The sequence below is a fragment of the Heterodontus francisci genome, chromosome 11, assembly GCF_036365525.1.
Source record: "Heterodontus francisci isolate sHetFra1 chromosome 11, sHetFra1.hap1, whole genome shotgun sequence".
Classification (NCBI taxonomy): Eukaryota; Metazoa; Chordata; class Chondrichthyes; order Heterodontiformes; family Heterodontidae; genus Heterodontus; species Heterodontus francisci.
The window spans coordinates 22,060,702-22,079,872 of NC_090381.1; positions in this window are offsets into that span (position 1 = coordinate 22,060,702).

Genomic DNA, 19,171 nt, shown 5'->3' on the forward strand with positions numbered 1-19,171 from the left:
GTATTTCTGCATATGTAGCATTGTTTGCGATGTTTTCTAGAGTTCTGGCAAGTTTTGGGCAGAAGACTCAATTCTGAAAATCACATTTTGACCTTAAATTGCTTTTCTGACATTTTGGCATCTGTTCTGATCTCACTGCCTTATTGGAAGGATCGATTCACTCAACTGTCAGACCTGATCTTTCAACTAAGCTTAGTCCGTTTCCATCTGCTGCCTGACTGTTGAGAAGAACCATGCCTTGGAAAAATCTTCCTTCTTTTGGTGGAGACTTTGGTGGCTTGAGAGAAGCTGTCTTCTAGTTTTGCTTGCAGCATCATGGAAAATGCATGTGTTGTTTCCTTGAGGCTGTTCCAGTACCTTCAGAGCTTGCTAGCTCGCCACATGGAGCCATGATTGACTCATACTTGGGTAAATAAAGCCTACTCAAAACTCCACCTGTCCCAGTTTTAGTATTCAATCAGTCTCAAGTGTGGAAGAATTCAGCGAATGAACAAAAAACAAAAATGAACTATATTCAGTTGGTTCTTCTTTCTTCAAATAGAGGCAATCTACATGCAGCAGACTCTCACCCTTGCTGGTCCCTCAGGCCGTTGCCAGATTTTGGCCATAATCCTGCATAACTTTTCCTGTTTGTCCATTGGGTTAAACTGTAGTCCTTGAACAAGACCACAGCAAGGAATCCAATATCCAAAATAGCACCTTGTTTTTGTATTCAGTTCCCCTATTTACAAAGTAATCCCATATGCTTTCTTAACCGCCTTATCAATTTGCCCTGTCACCTTCAAAAATTTGTGAATATATACCCTCCTCAAAATAGTACGAGTTAGATTATACTGCCTCACCATGTTGTTCCTTCCAAAATGTATCACTTCACACTTACCTGCATTAAATTGTGTCTGCTCATTTCACCAGTCTGCCTCGGTCAGGGGTGGGCAATTATTTGGGTTGGAGAACCACTTAACAAGTTTTGTTGAGCTGTTGAGGGCTGCACATATAAAATTAATTGTGTTAACAACAGCTACCATTAAAATTTGTCATGGCATTTATTGTATAAAGAACCCTTCATGTTTCCACACTTAAGAAAAATAACACTTATTTACAGGCTAAAGAACATGGTACAGGTTTATCCAAAACTCAACTCAACCATTAATATTATTATGCTGTAATTAAAACTGGTTACTCGACTTATTTTATGTCCCGTGTATTCCAGGAGGTTATGCATAGCCTCGGCATCAAACAGTTAAAATCCTCAGCATACTTCTGTATGCTTTTAAGAAGTTATAAACTTTCAGAGGATATAATTTTAACAATTATAGATAAGAAACATATATGCTAACGAACAAACATCTACTACATGTGTATCAACTGTGGCTCAGTTGGTAGCACTCTTGCCTCTGAGTTCCTAGGTTCTGGGTTCAAATTGTACTCCAGGGCTTGAACATAACGATCGAGGCTGATGCTCCAGTGCAGTACTGTGGGTGTGCTGCACTGTTGGAGGCACTGTCTTTCCAGATGAGATGTTAAACTGAGGCCCCACCTGCTCAGGTGGATGTAAAGGATCCCATGGCATTATTTTGAAAAAGAGCAGGGGAGTTATCCTTGGGTCCTGGCCAATACTTATCCCTCAATCAACACCAAAAAAACAGATTATCTGGTTATTATTACATTGCTGTTTGTGGGGATTTGGTGATACCTTTCCAAAGCCTCTGTGACTATGGGTGGTATGCTGAGGATTTTAACTGTTTGATGCCGAGGCTATGCATAACCTCCTGGAATACACGGGACATAAAATAAGATCCTTGATCGATTGAATCCTCTAGGCAGTCTGTAGTGGGTGAAAAACTGAGTCAGCACCTTGACTATGGCTTTTGCTGTGATTTTCTTTTTAGGGTTATCGGGTTAACAGGTCTATTATTGTTGAGAGGTATTGAAAACTCGTTCTAGTTCTGTGCAAGGGTCCCACACAATCTACCAGAACTCTGTTAAATGGTTCGTCAAAAGCAAGTATAGGTATTAGTGGAGCGGGCTTGATTGTAGGTTGTGGTTTCCCAACAAATTCCTACAGAATTTAACCACATCTTGGTGGAGGCAAGGCCAATATAAGTGCTGGCTTATCCGAGCATGTGTCCTTCTGTTACCACCTACCTGTTCAGCCATTGGGATTTTGTGGGTATTCCTCAAGATTACCCTGCGATAGCTGGGAGAAACTAAAATTTGGTCAAGGAGGAGGTCGCCACATTCGTATCACTTCCCCAGACCTACCTCAGACCGGAGCAGCGGCAGTCAGTGGCTCTCTAGCTGTGTCGGGGCGCGCTGGGTTTGAAAAGAGGAAATAAAACTACCAACGACATCACGGGAGATCTGTAAGCTGATTGGTTGGTAAGTAACAGCTGTTATTACCTGTAAATAGCTTAAAAAATCAGAGGAAAAAAAGTTCTTTTTTTTAAATCCTCAAATAGCTACCTTGAGGGTGATGAGGTTAGTACTGCTAAGGTTTTGTTTTAATTAGTGTAATTTATTAATAATTACTACTTAGAATAGTGCTGTTTGGACAGAGTAAGGCTGCAAGTTGTGTGTGAGGGATTTCACTGACTAGGGGAAGGAGGTGCTCTTTGGTCTATTTCTTTTCTCTTCTGCCTTTTCAGCCTCCATGGTACAGGGGAAGAAGCTGATTGGCAAGTAACTGGTAAGTTATTCCACTTATGACAGCAATAGTGAGTTTGTAAAGCTAAGTAATGGCAGGGCAGCTCGGCCAAGCGGAATGTGCCTCCTGTGGCATGTGGGAAGTTGTGGATGCACCATGTGTCCTTGACAAACACATTTGCAGCAAGTGTCACCGGCTGCAGAAGCTTGAGCTCTGGGTTTTGGAACTCGAGCAGTGGCTGGAATTACTGTGGCACAACCACCAGGTAGAGAACTACATGGATAGCAAGTTTAGGAGGTAGTCACCCCGGAGCTTAAGAGAGCACAGGCAGAGAGGGACTGGGTGGCTGCCAGACAGACAAGAAGGTCAAGGCAGGTAGTGCAGGAGTCCCCAGAGGGCATCCCACTTTCTAATCGGTATTCAGTTCTGAGTACCGATGGGAGGGAGGGTTCCTCTGGAGAGAGCAGCGAGAGTCATGACCAGAGCACCATGGGTGGCTCAGCTGTGCAGGGAGGGAGGAGAAAAGACAGGAGAGCAATAGTGGTAGGGGATTTCCTAGTTAGGGGAACAGACAGGCGTTTCTGTGGTCGCAGACGTGATTACAGGATGGTATGTTGTCTCCCTGGTGCGAGGGTCATGGATATCACTGAGCAGCTACAGGGCATTCTGGAGGGCAAAGGTGCACAGCCAGAGGTCGTGGTCCACATTGGTACCAACGATATAGGAAGAAAGAGGGATGAGGTTCTGCAGGCTGAGTTTAAGGAGTTAGGAACAAGATTAGCATGCAGGACATCAAAGGTAGTAATCTCCGGATTGCTCCCAAGGCCACGTGCTAGTGAGTATAGAAATAGGAAAATACACCAGATGAATGTGTGGCTCGAGAGATGGTGCAGGAGGGAGGGCTTCAGATTTCTGGGGCATTGGGACCGGTTCTGGGGAAGTTGGGACCTGTACAAGCTGGACGGTCTGCACCTGAACAGGACTGGGACAAATATCGTTGCAGGAAGGTATGCTAGTGCTGTTAGGGATGGTTTAAACCAGCTTGGCAGGGGGATGGGAACCTGAGCACAGTCTTAGGACAATTTCAGGGCAGGGAACATGAGGCAGAAAATTAGTGTGTGACTCTGAAAAACAGAAGAAGCAAAGGTTAAAAAGTGTGCAGCACAGGAATTTGGCAGTGTTAAAGGATATTTAAATGCAAGGAGTATAGTAAATAAAGCTGAGGGCACAGATAGACACATGGCAACATGATATTGTTGCTATATTGTTGGGTGGTGCAGTGTTTGGACTGCAGCCTTATAGTTCCAGTGACCTGGGTTCAATTCTGGGTACCGCCTGTGCGGAGTTTGCAAGTTCTCCCTGTAACCGTGTGGGTTTCTGCCAGGTGCTCTGGTTTCCTCCCATAGCCAAAGACTTGCAGGTTGATAGGTAAATTGGCTATTGTAAATTGCCCCTAGTGTAGGTAGGTGGTAGGAGAATGGTGGGGATGTGCTAGGGAATATGGGATTAATGTAGGGTTAGTATAAATGGGTGGTTGTTGATTGGCACAGACGTGGTGGGCCGGTATATAAATATAATGGAAACTTGGCTTAAGGAGGGGCAAGGATGGCAACTCAACCTCCCTGGATTTGGAGTTTTCAGGCGGGACTGAGAGGGAGATCAAAAGGAGGGGGTGTAGCATTATTAGTTAAGGAATCAATAACAGCTGTGAGGAGGGATGATATGCGAAATGAATCATCAAATGAGGCCATATGGGTGGAGCTCAGTAATAAAAAAGGGGCAGCCACACTACTGGGAGTGTACTATAGATCCCCAAATAGAGAGAGGGAGGTAGAAGAACAAATATGTCAGCAAATGTCTGAGTGCAAAAACTATAGGGCAATAATAGTTGGAGATTTCAACTATGCCAATATCAACAGGGATACAAACAGTGTGAAGGGCACAAAATTCATGAACTGCGTTCAAGAGAGCTAGCACATGACAAGTCCAATGAGAGGGGGCGCAATTCTAGATTTAGTCTTCAGTAATGAAGCTGGGCAAGTGGAGGCAGTAACAGTGGGTGACCATTTTGGAGATAGTAACCATAATACAGTAAGTTTTAGCATAATCATGGAAAACGACAAAGATAAAACAGGAGTAAGAGTTCTAAATTGGGGGAAGGCAAATTTTTAAAAGCTGCGAGCTGACCTGGTGAAAGTGGACTGGATACAGCTACTTGAAGGAAAATCAGCAGCAAACCAGTGGGAGGCATTCAAAAACGAGATTCTACAGGCACAGTGTAGGCATCTCCCCACAAAGATAAAGGGTGGTACTGCCAAATCTAGAGCTCCCTGGTTATCTAGAAGTTTACAGGGTAAGTTAAAGCAGAAAAAGAAAGCTTATGATGATCACAAAAATCTTAATACTTCAGAAAGCCTAGAGAAGTATAGAAAGTGCAGGGGTGAAGTAAAAAAGGAAATTAGAAAAGCAAAGAGAGGACATGAAAAATTATTGGCAAGTAAAATCAAGGAAAACCCAAAGATGTTTTATCAGTACATTAAGAGCAAGAGGATAACTAAGGAAAGGGTAGGGTCTATCAGAGATGTACAAGGGAACTTATGCGTGGATGCAGAACAAAGAACAAAGAAAATTACAGCACAGGAACAGGCCCTTCGGCCCTCCAAGCCTACGCCGATCCAAATCCTCTATCTAAACCTGTCGCCTATTTTCTAAGGGTTACCCCTCATTTTCACAGGAACATGTCTCTCCTGCACGCTAATCAACCTCTCTTTAAAAGCCTCCCACATATCAAATGTGGATTTACCTTCAAACAGCTGCTCCCAATCTACATTCCCCAGCTCCTGCCGAATTTTGGTATAGTTGGCCTTCCCCCAATTTAGCACTCTTCCTTTAGGACCACTCTCGTCTTTGTCCATGAGTATTCTAAAACTTACGGAATTGTGATCACTATTCCCAAAGTAGTCCCCTACTGAAACGTCAACCACCTGGCCGGGCTCATTCCCCAACACCAGGTCCAGTATGGCCCCTTCCCGAGTTGGACTATTTACATACTGCTGTAGAAAACCCTCCTGGATGCTCCTTACAAATTCTGCTCCATCTAGACCTCTAACATTAAGTGAATCCCAGTCAATGTTGGGAAAATTAAAATCTCCTATCACCACCACCCTGTTGCTCCTACAGCTTTCCATAATCTGTTTACATATTTGTACCTCTATCTCACGCTCGCTGTTGGGAGGCCTGTAGTACAGCCCCAACATTGTTACCGCACCCTTCCTATTTCTGAGTTCTGCCCATATTGCCTCACAGCTCGTGTCCTCCATAGTGCCTTCCTTCAGCACAGCTGTGATATCCTCTTTGACCAGGAATGCAACTCCTCCACCCCTTTTACCTCCCTCTCTATCCCGCCTGTAGCATCGGTATCCTGGGATATTTAGTTGCCAATCAGGCCCTTCCCTTAACCAAGTCTCAGTAATAGCAATAACATCATACTCCCAGGTACTAATCCAAGCCCTAAGTTCATCTGCCTTACCTACTACACTTCTTGCATTAAAAAAAATACACCTCAGACCACCAGTCCCTTTGCTTTCATCATCTGCTCCCTGCCTACTCTTTCCCTTAGTCATGCTGACTTCATTATCTAGTTCCTTTACAGGCTTTAGTTACTACATCCTTACTCTCTACTGACCTCATTTGGTTCCCATCCCCCTGTCACATTAGTTTAAACCCTCCCCAACAGCGTTAGCAAAAGCACCCCCAAGGACATTGGTTCCAGTCCGGCCCAGGTGTAGACCGTCCAATTTGTAATAGTCCCACCTCCCCCAGAACCGGTCCCAATGTCCCAAAAATCTGAACCCCTCCTTCCTGCACCATCTCTTAAGCCACGCATTCATCCTGACTATTCTTTCATTTCTACTCTGACTATCACGTGGCACTGGTAGCAATCCGGAGATTACTACCTCTGAGGTCCTACTTTTTAACTTGGCTCCTAACTCCCTAAATTCTGCTTGTAGGACCTCATCCCGTTTTTTACCTATATCATTGGTGCCTATGTGCACAACGACAACTGGCTGTTCACCCTCCCCCTTCAGAATGTTCTGCAGCCGATCTGAGACATCCCTGACCCGTGCACCTGGGAGGCAACATACCATTCGGGAGTCTCGTTTTCGACCACAGAACCGCCTATCTACTCCCCTTACAATCGAATCCCCTATGACTATAGCCCTTCCACTCTTTTTCCCGCCCTTCTGAACAGCAGAGCCAGCCACGGTGCCATGAACCTGGCTACTGCTGCCTTCCCCTGGTGAGCCATCTCCCTCAACAGTATCCAAAACGGTATACTTGTTTTGGAGGGAGATGACCGCAGGGGACTCCTGCGCTGCCTTCCTGCTCTTTCTCTGCCTTTTGGTCACCCATTCCCTTTCTCCCTCAGCAATCCTAATCTGCGGTGTGACCAATTCACTAAACGTGCTATCCACGACCTCCTCAGCATTGCACATGCTCCAAAGTGAGTCCATCCGCAGCTCCAGAGCCGTCATGCGGTCTAACAAGAGCTGCAGCTGGACACACTTCCTGCACGTGAAGGAGTCAGGGACATCAGCCATGTCCCTGAGCTCCTACATTGAGCAAGAGGAGCATGTCACGGGTCTGAGATCTCCTGCCATTTTTAATCTTAAGCTTAAACTTAGTTAAATGAAAAAGGAACGAAAAGTTTTTTACCAATCACACGATTAAAAAAAAAGAGAAATAGAAAAAGCCTTACCTTATCTGCTCACCACCGAGTCCTTTTTTTTGGTTAGAGGAGGAGGGCGGGTGGGAGACACTATAGGTGTAGCGTCTCGGGTTCAGAAACGGCCCAAATATATAGGATTTTACTTACCCAGCAGCCCCCTGGTCTCCGCCGAAAACAAAAAGAAATTAAGTTTACTTTAAACAGACCTTCCCAGCTGCTCACTCGCTCGCACTCTCTTCTCCCGAAAAAGCTGCTGCAATGAAAGGAGATGTGGGCAGGGTTCTTAATGATTTTTTTGACTCTGTCTTCACAAAGGAGAGGGTTGATGTAGACATTGTAGTTAAAGAGGAGGAGTGTGAAATATTAGATACGATAAGCATAATGAGAGAGCAAGTACTAGAGGGTCTGACATCCTTGAAAGTGGATAAATCGCCAGGGCTGGATGGATTGCATCCCAGGTTGTTAAAGGAAGCCAAGGAGGAAATAACGGATGTGCTGAGGATCATCTTCAAATCTTCACTAGATACAGGAGAGGTACCAGACGATTGGAGGTCTGCGAACGTTGTACCATTGTTTAAAAAGGGTGCGAGGGATCGGCCAAATAATTATAAGCTGGTCAGTCTGACCTCAGTGGTGGGTAAATTGTTAGAATCTATTCTGAGGGACAGGATAAACTGCGACATAGAAAGGCACGTATTAATCAGGGATAGTCAGCATGGATTTGTTAGGGGAAGGTCATGTCTTACTAACTTAATTGAGTTTTTTGAGGAAGTAACCAGAAGGATTGATGAGGAAAGTGCAGTGGATGTTGTCTAACATGGATTTTAGTAAGGCATTTGACAAGGTCCCACATGGCAGACTGGTCAGTAAAATGAAAGCCCATGGGATGCAGGGGAATGTGGCAGGTTGGATCCATAATTGGCTCACGGCCAGGAAACAAAGGGTAGTAGTCGATGGATGTTTTTGTGAATGGAAAGCGGTTTCCAGTGGCGGTCCACAGGGCTCAGTGTTGGGTCTCTTGCTGTTTGTGGTATAAATGATTTGGCCTTAAATGTGGGAGGCATGATGGGGAAATTTGCTGATGACACAAAAATTGGCCGTATAGTTGATAGTGAAGAGGATACCCGTAGACTCCAGAAAGAGATCAATGGTTTGTTTGAGTAAGCGGAAAAGTGGCAAATGGAATTCAATCCATAAAGCGAGGGAATACACAAGAAACGGGAGGATATTGAGAGGGTAGAAGAAGTGAGAGACTTTAGAGTGCATGTCCACAGGTCCCTGAATGTGGCAGGACAGGTAGATAGAGTAATGAAGAAGGCATAGGGAATGCTTTCCTTTATTGGCCGAGGTATAGAATTCAAAAGCAGGGATGTGATGCTGGAACTGTATAAAATGCTGGTTAGGCCACAGCTGGAGTATTGCATACAGTTCTGGTCACCACATTACAGGAAGGACGTAATTGTTTTGGAGAGAGTACAGAGGAGATTTACAAGAATGTTGCCAGGGCTTGAAAGTTGCAGCTATGAGGAAAGATTGGATCGGCTAGGGTTGTTTTCCTTAGAACAGAGGAGACTGAGGGGTGACTTAATAGAGGTGTACAAAATTATGAGGGGGCTAGATAGAATAGGCAGGAAGGACCTGTTTCCCCTAGCGGAGAGGTCAATTACCGGGGGGCACAGATTTAAGGTGATTGGTAGAAGGATTAGAGGGGACATGAGGAAAAACTTTTTCACCCGGAGGGTGGTGGGTGTCTGGAATTCACTGCCAGGAATGGTGGTGGAGACAGAAACCCTCAACTCTTTTCAAAGGTACCTGGACCCGCACCTGAAGTGCTGTAACCTGCAAGGCTATGGACCAGGTGCTGGAAGGTGGGGATTAGATTGGGTGACTAGTTTTTTCAGCCAGCACGGACACGACGGGCTGAATGGCCTCCTTCTGTGCTGTAATTTTTCTGTCGTTCTGTGGTTCTATGGTGCCCCTTTTTTGAGGTAATAGCATTTGGAAATCCCTTCTGCTTCTGCCTCAGAACAGGCAGTCTGTGCTATTCTTTTTAAATCAGTTCTGACCCACAATCAGGAGGATCTGCTGAACACCACTTTCTCCTCCCCTAATTCCCCGAAAAAGGTTTCGGCCAGCCAGACCTCTGGGCCATCTTGCTGAATTACTGGTTCAGCTGTCTCCAGTGGAGCTTACTTAGCCATGGACCTGGTCACTACGCAGCCAGGGAATATTCCAGGGACTTCCTCCTATAACTGTTTTGTCTCCCTGGCCTCATTTGGTTTGTCTAAGACTACCGGGGAGGCTATCACTCTACCCCCAACCAAATCATTACCCAACAGCAAATCTACTCCAGCCACAGGCAGACTAGGGACAATCCCTACCATAACCGGTCCAGAGACTAGGTTGAACAGTAAGTGGATCTGATATAGGCGTATGGGCATGTACTGGCTTTCAATGCCTTTTACCAGAACCTTCGCATTCACCAAGCTCGCTAATGGGAAGGTCATGCCTTTACCCAGTATTAAGATTGCGTGGCCCCTGTATCCCTGAGCAGGACAATTGACTTGCTTACCTTATTAGAGGGGTATGGGGACATCTTTCCTTGAAGACAAAATCCTGTTTGTCTGTTTCTACTGCACGCATGGCAGTATTCCTAGAGGGCTCAATCACTGTGGTTAGGGCCACTTGTCTGCCATGCCACCTGTCAGGGCACCCTTTCCTGGACTGGCCTGTGAACCCCAACAAAACCCGCTGACTACCCTTTCCATTTCCAGCAGGCAGCTTTCATGCGCCCTGCTTTACTACAGTGGGAACACATGGATCTTCAGGAATCATTCCTACCCTCCGTGCCTTCCTTCCTGACTTCTGGAGTCCCCCCCACATTCTCACTTCTATTCTCCCTTTCACTACCACCCCATTGTCTGTTGCTGTCCCTTTCTGTCATTCCTGGACCTCTGGGGATTATTAGGGAAGGGTTTTCCCTGATTAAAGGGTTTGTGTGTGAATTCATAATCGTCTGCCATTGCAGCAGCGTCCTTCACCTTTGAGACCATTTATTCCTCAATATGGGACTTGATGTTAATTGGGATACTATTGTTGAATTCTTCTTTAGGATCACTTTTTGTAAATTCTCACATGAATGATTCTAGCTTCAAAGATCTCATCCAGTGATCAAAAGCCATGTGTTTAACTCGCTCAAATTCAATGAAGGTTTGGACAGGCCTTTTTTGAGTGTTCCTAAATTTTTGTCTGTATGCCTCCAGGTCCAGCTCATAGACATTTAAAATAGCAGTTTTGGTTTGCTCATAATCTAAAGAGCTTTCCTCTCATAGCATGGAGTAAGCTTTATTGGCTCTTCCCACTAATTCACCTTGTGAAAGGAGAGTCCAAGACTCTTTTGGTCACTTTAACCTATGGTCAGTTTTCTCAAAAGAGATAAAGTATGATTTGACCTTATCCTCATTAAATTTTGGCACTAATCGTGAGTGTTTCAGGAAATCAAAGCTTTGCTCCGAATCAGATCCAGTACTTGAATTACTAGGGGCACCCACACGATGCAATATCAGTCTTTCCCCATCTAACTCAAACTGCCTTGCCTCTCTGTCCATTACCATTTCTCTTTGCTCTTTTTCCCTTTGCATTTGAAACTTTAATTCTAGTTATTGCATGGTTTTTTCTTTCCATTTGAATTCTAGTTAATGCAACTTTGTCAGTCTCAGGTTCCATGCCTGTTTCTTCTGTTTCTGGATCAGTATCAAAATGATTAACCAGAGTTTTCAGGGTCTTGGGCTTTCTTGCTTTCGGTCTTAAAGTTACTCCCACCTGATTGGCTGCAGCTTTTAGTTCTTCAACAGTTAATGGATTTAATGCTCCCCAAGATAACTCTTCCTGTTCTACAAATGCTTTGGTCTCGAATGCGGCCATGTCTTAAGTGTTTGTCACTGTAAAAATACGAGAAAACCTGCTGATTTATTTTCTTTTTTTAAAACAATTTTAGCGATCAATTCACCTCCCATTTCCAATTCACTTGTTTAATCTAATATTTCAGATCCCGGACTACACACCCTCAATCTGTTATGGACAAATTTAGAGATGATAGGGATGGCTCCCCCCCTTTTCCACCTCTTGATTGACCGAAAACAGTGTGTTTTTAAAAGAAGTGTTCTAACCCGAGTGCTTTAACTGTTAAGAACAGACAAATGACAGTTTTTCTCATAAGTTTTAAAAGAAAGATAAATGTTTATGATTCAAGGCCTGAAATACATGCAACTACACCCACTCTCTCACTCATACAGATACACACACACTCAAGAAGAGATAGAGATTATAAAGTAAGATGTGTTTAGGTCTTATGAATTTTTACGAGTTCTCTGTTGCACTTGCTTTCGCCTGGGATGAAGACTTGAAATGGTACAGGCCTGTAATCTTTTCCTTGTTCATTGAAGAAGACTTGGGAAATTTAGAAGGATGGATGCACTATTGTATATTTCTCTTGTCATATTCCAGTCAAAGATCCGTGTGAAACCCTGGTATGATTTCGCAGGTGGGGAGTTCAGGTCCAACTCCAGTCTCTGCCTACATGTAGCTTAAAAGCTGGTGGTGTTCGGCAGGGTCCTTTCTCTTCAATGGCACAGATGTTTTCCTCACTCTGTTTTTGTCTGTCCAGAACATACCTTTATTAAAACTCCTTATCAGAAATATTGTTTCTGTTATGTCACCAGAGTTTCTCTTCCATTGAATTCATAAATAATTTCTGTTGGTTAGGCGATTGTCAGACAATGGAGTTCGGGTTTCACTCAATCACATACCATCTTGATAAAGTAGAGCTTTTCACATCCTTTCTCTGCAGTTCAAGCTTGGAGTCAAAAGGTCTGCTACAGTATTGTTAATTCATTGGTTGGAGAGATGCAGCTATCACCATAGACAGGGCCTTTTGCAACTTAATGACTTCTCAAAGATATTTCCAGAAAGATCGTTTGTATTTCAATGATTGTGCCAAGACTTGTCCAGATATGAAAATTATCTCTGGGTTCTTACAGTTTCATGTGTATTGGCAGGAAAGAAAAGGTCACCTGACCTCTCAACTCCATTTTGTTTTACAGGAAAAGTGCCTGTTTCAGGTTGAGTTCATAAGTTGATTTATAGTTCATAAGTTCGTATTGCAAGCATGACAGTTTTCAAAAACAATCTTGGCTCTTCGTTCCAACACCTTTTTCTAAAGCTTTACCCAAACTAAACCGTCTTTCATTGGTATGATACACAACTTCTGTGAGCTCAGAGTCAGATTCCTCAAGCAGTTACAAATTGCCTCTGGTTTAATCCTGTTGCTCTAATGCAGTTGATCATTTTGGTATCTGTGTTCATGACATTGCTTAGCTTGTTTCTCTGACATGGTTTTGAGATCTTTTCAGTAATCCAACATGTTTGCCTGTCAGATTTGGGCTTCCATTGGTGGTCATGCTTCCCAATTGTTTTCACTCCACTCCTAATGTTGATAGGCACTGAGTCATAGCTTCTAATAAATCTTTGATGACGTTGATGCCAACTCTTCTGTGAGCTCAGAATCTTTGGTGATGCCTCGAATGGGAATCAACAACTGAGCTTTTGATGTCTTTGGCATCACAACTCTCATGGGTGCCAAAACAAAATAGGTGACATTGTCTACCTAACTTTTCAACTGTAGGTCCAAATTCTCAGATATGCTTCTCAGTTGTTCACTTCGACAAGGAAATATTCTCAAATTGCTTTTTCTTGTCTGGGCATGAAATTGTGGCAGATTGAACCATACATTCTTTTCTAAATTCTCCTTCAGAGAACAATTTGCTGTTCTTGGCGATTTTGTGTGCAATCATGTAGTTCATTCTCCTAATTCCATTCTGTGTTGCTGATAGTTTTGGGTAAAACTTTGCTTTTGTTTTGCATACAAACAGATTTTTCTTCAGACAAATTTTATATTTGGACTCTCAAAATGCCGACTCAAATTGCATTCTTTGAACACTGCCACACCTTCTTTGCAAATTAAGCACACACTTTTCCACCCACATGGGTAAAAAATATTTAGAAGTCGCATTCTTTTTGAATATACAGCATCTATCTTCCTCTTTGATGAACTTATTCCTGAATTGGTGGTCGAATTTGAGAGAGATATAAATATCGCAATTCACACAAAAATAAATGCTATCTTCTCATTTATTTGAAATAAAATTCAATTAATTATATTTTCCATTGGGTCCTGCTTTACTCTGAGATAAACTGGTGAATAACCAATCACTGCATTTGATCTATGTTGTCCATGTCCACACTACTGCTTGCGAGCTCGCTCAGCCCTAGGTTGAATGCAATTAACATATTTTGTGGCTTTTAGAGATAAAGTCCAATAGAAAATGTCCGAAATTCACAGGCTAAGACAATTTCAGTTTCTAATATGTCTCGAAAGTACTTGGATGTGCAATTGAAGTGCCGTAAACTACAGGCTCTGGACTGAGTTGGAAAGTGGGATTAGGCTGGATGGGGTCCTTGCCGGCTGGTTTGGACATGATGGGCCGAATGACCTCCTCCCGTGCTGTGAATTTCTATAATTCCAAAAAAGTTGGCTGAGTATGGCAAAAAGAGCAGTAAAGAGTGGGAACAGGAGAAAACTGAACTTGAGATAGTAAATTGCTTTTTACTGGTGTTCTTTAGTTAAGCTTTTTTATAGCTGACAAGTAGCGACCAATATATGTTGTGCTGCGGAATTTTACAGTAGTTGAACTTTTGTTGAGTGTTTATTTATGTGTGTTTTAAGCCCAGAGAATTAGAGTGTTCGGCTGATAATCGACCAAACCTGCTTACTGACATTGAAGTGGGTTGAGCTTGTTTGAAAGACAGTGTATTTTTCTGGTGGACCTGGCAACAGTAACATAATCACTTCAAAATCAATGACCCCCATTGAGGCCCAAATTGTACTTTACTGTACTTCAGACAGAAACTCTTTTATAATTCACGTGTAATGGTGATATATATATATTAGATACGTTTTTTTCCTTTTGCGAGACAGAGTCCGGACCGGATATGGATATTATGCTTACCTCCAGTCTGAGGTCCCATGATGTCTGCCACGATTCACCTCACTATTTACTATATTGCCAAGTTTTATATTGTCTGCCAACTTCAAAATTGTGCTACCTATACCCAGGTTATTTACATATACAAAGACAAACAATGGTCCTAATAGGATCAGGATCCCTTGTAGCAGAACAGTCCATTCATGGGCTGCTATATTGGGGGACAACCTGTGCAGGGGCTGGTGTAGTGGGAGGGGGCTGATGCTGTTTAGGGGCTGGTATAGGGGGTGATGACCCAATTCAGGGGCTGATGTAGTGATGGGGGATGACCCTGTTTATGGGATGGTGTAATGAGGTGGGGGGGGGGGGGGTGACCCTGTTTATGGGATGGTGTAATGAGGGGGGAATGACCCTGTTTTTGGGATGGTGTAATGAGGGGGGAATGACCCTGTTTATGGGATGGTGTAATGAGGGGGGAATGACCCTGTTTATGGGATGGTGTAATGAGGGGGGAATGACCCTGTTTATGGGATGGTGTAATGAGGGGGGAATGACCCTGTTTATGGATGGTGTAATGAGGGGGGAATGACCCTGTTTATGGGATGGTGTAATGAGGGGGGAATGACCCTGTTTATGGGATGGTGTAATGAGGGGGGAATGACCCTGTTTATGGGATGGTGTAATGAGGGGGGAATGACCCTGTTTATGGATGGTGTAATGAGGGGGGAATGACCCTGTTTATGGGATGGTGTAATGAGGGGGGAATGACCCTGTTTATGGGATGGTGTAATGAGGGGGGGGGGGGTGACCCTGTTTATGGGATGGTGTAATGAGGTGGGGGATGACCCTGTTTATGGGATGGTGTAATGAGGGGGGGGGGATGACCCTGTTTATGGGATGGTGTAATGAGGGGGGAATGACCCTGTTTATGGGATGGTGTAATGAGGGGGGGGGGGATGACCCTGTTTAGGGGCTGGTGTAGTGGGGGAGGGGGTGACCCTGTTTAGGGGCTGGTGTAGTGGGGAAGGGGGTGACCCTGTTTAGGGGCTGATGTAGTGGGGGGTGGGGGTGACCCTGTTTAGGGGCTGACCCTGTTTAGGGGCTGATGTAGTTGGGGGGGGGTGACCCTGTTTAGGGGCTGATGTAGTGGGGGGGGGTGACCCTGTTTAGGGGCTGGTGTAGTGGGGGAGGGGGTGACCCTGTTTAGGGGCTGGTGTAGTGGGGGAGGGGGTGACCCTGTTTAGGGGCTGATGTAGTGCGGGGGGGTGGTGGTGACCCCTGTTCATGGGCTGGCACAATAGTTTGTATTCGAAAGAAAGGAAGAGTTTAATTTCCAGCCGCTTTATCATGTCCCTTTGATGCTCCTTGTACCACGAGTGAATTTAAATTGCACTGTTTGTCATTTGGACAAGCATAACAAAACTTTATGTGACTTACTGTTCCCCAAATAGCAGTGTGATAAATGACCTGTAAATCTGTTTTGGGTGGTGTTTATTTAGGGAGTAGTGTTGGCCAAGACAGTGGGAGAATTCCCTGTGCTTCTTTGAATGGTGCTGTGGGATCTTTAATGTTTGCTTGAACCATAGGTACCGGCGGACTGACCTGTCGGATTGGAATGCTTTTCCTATGCTACCACAATAGAGCTCACTGTTTTGAGGATATTGCAGTGGGAGCTGCTTTGGAAGTTCAGGCTGCTACAGCAGGGGTATTCTGAAACGAGTCCCCTATTTTCAAGCGAGTTCCAGACACTAACTGATCTCAGCGAGTAATGTATTTTATCACTGTTTAATGCTCTCAAAAATAATAAAATATTGCAGTGTGAAGGCACAAACTTATCACATTGAAGGATATTGATGCTGAGCAATGGAGCACTTATTCTTTTGTCACCCATTTTCAGCATCAAGCACAACTGATTATTCCGATCAGCTGCAGAGTAATGCTCTCTCAACACTACTCAATAAGGTGCTTTAGTCCCAACCTCCAAACCGTATCCTCTACTGTACCAGTGTGAATTTTAACACTGTCCACCTCCGTTCACATAAAAGTAAAAAATGCTGAACTACTCAGACAGCATCTGTGGAAGAGAAAAAAAGAGTTATATTTCAGACCAATGATCTGTCATCAGTGTTAAACTCCAGAAAGCTTGTTATGGAAGGATAATGCTGGAGCCTATCTTTACTCAGTTTCACATTTATTGTACTAAGTAAAAGGTACAAACATGTAGCTCCTCACGCAAAACCTTCCACCAGTGTTATTGTCTGCTTATAAGTGCTCAAGTAAGAACCCAGTTAACACCCTCCACCTGCATATAATCAAACAATTGATACACAATTAACAGATTAACAGATTCCCCCCTTTCTTTTATAATACAATGTGGATTAATATGCTCAAACAACATTTTCCATATTATGCACAAATTATTAACATGCTCCAAGAGCATTTCAAAATAAATTCCATATTGGATACAAAGTGTTACATTGCGAGACGCTTCTCCTCCAGCACCTCTAACAATTTCTTTGTACTAGCATTTCTTTAGTGAAACAATCAGGTAGCTAATGACTTGCACCTACCCATTTAAGTTTGCAGATTTCCTTTCCCTCCACCATTTGTTTCAATCCAGCAAGCTCAATACGTAGTCTTTTCTCACTCACATTTTTTGTAGAGTGTACATTGTCCCACGAAGAACGATTATCCACCTATTATTCAATGTGTATCCTATCTTCAGTATGTCCCTTGTTCAGAATTTAACCCCAAATATTTGACAAATAGAACCCCATATCCACTGCCTGCACAAGACCCAGGGTTTCTGCAGCTGAAGTGCTTTTAATGACCTGTTTTATTTTCTTAGCCTCCTAAGCTAAAGAACAACATTTCCCATTTTCACCCATTAGAAATATTATCAAACCAGCTGCACTCAAATACCCATCAGCAAGATTAGCATGTGAAGCATCACGAAAAATTATTAGCTTCATGTTCTTTGGATCACCTAAGGATGGGAACTTCATTCCACATTTCTCCAGATTTAGTTTTTTAAATGTTGTATTTGCCCTTAAAACATTCTCAACTTTCGGATCATCGTGCTTAACTCCAACACATCAAAACTAGCATCAGGTCTAGTCTGAGCACACAACCAGTTTAATTGACCAATGAAGCTTCGCAACTGCTCAATCTCTGCTTTAGGTATATGATTATCTTTGTGATGACCTAACACGATTAACCGGGATGGGAGTAACACTCTCTAAATAGGATTGTTCATTTAAAGTTATTCCAGACTTAGTCTGCTTAATATCTAAACCAATATATTTAAAGACCCCAAAAGCCTGACTCCCAATCTTAAATTCTGTCCTAATATTATTAATAACACATTTCTCAAAATCCGCAGTACCACCCAATAAGAAATCATCAATTGCATCATGAAGATGTCTGAAAGTTTCCCCTTATGATACCAATAAAACATTACAGGATCTGCTTTTAGTTGAACACAACCAATTTTCAACAAAACAGATCTCACCGAGAAATACCACACCCTGGAAGCATCATTCAGGCCATAGACGCATTTGTTCAGTTTCCATTGTTTTCTTTCTGCATCATTGGGTGGTTTCAGAAACACTTCTCTCTGAAAAGTATCACCTGCAGAAATGCAGCTTATGTGTCAATGGACCTACACTCCCGTGAATATGTGGCCAAAAGAGCTAAAAAGATTTTCCAGATTACTTTTCCAGCTGTAGGAGAGTCCACTCTAACATCGGTATCACCCAGTTGCTCTTCAAAAACCCTCACAACTAACCTCGCTTTAGCCTTATAAGTTCCATCGGCAAGGACTTTTTCAGTACAAATCCATCTATGTGTCAAGGCTGGCTGTCCCCTATCTGGAACCTCAGAATAAACTCCAAACTGTCCCCAACTCTCTAATTCCTTAGGTTTTGCTTCTCTTATTAGTTTATCTTCAAGTTTATTGGTGGCCACTAAGACTTCATGGTCATGAGGACTTCTGCTTCTAGTTCTATTCCGAGATTGCTCTCTAGCCTTTGTTTCATTGTGAAATCTGTTCAAACTACAGCCTTTATTAGCATTTTGATGTCTTTCAGGACAACTGCTAGAAGATCTCCCTTGCACATTATCAGAGGCTCTTTCTGCAGTCCGTGATCACTTCCTTATGCAAGAGTCACTTCCAGACCCACTATTAGAACTTGCATTGTGCTCTCTTACCTTCCGCTCTTTCATCCCATTCTGTCAGTCCATGGACCTTGCTTCTTGGCCATCATCTTGAACATTTAACCAATATTTAAACTTGTCTGTCGATTTTCCTGCACGTCCCACAATTATTGCATCCCTCCATCTGTTAGAACCCTCTGGAATATATGTTACCCAATTGTCCTTTGGATGTGATAGCTCTTTCCTGAGCATCATGATCCCTCACATTACTATCCAATGCTTGCTGTATCTCATTCTGTTCCTCAGGACCTTCATCATAAAACATAAGTATCTGAGGTACAAGGTGCATCGTTTCCCTCTAACAACTGCTCAGATTCTGAGATTTTGTAATCAACCCCGATCAATTGCGATGAATGAACCTTAACAGTTTGATTCCATGCTTGATAACTACTGTCTTACCATCATGACTGATTACCATACCAGGGCACTTCCATTCCCAATGACCCTCTCTTTCATAATACACCAAATTGCCACATCAACTGAATTAAATTCCTCCTCAGATGGCCTTATATGATGCCTCAGAGCTCTCTCAATTTTCTC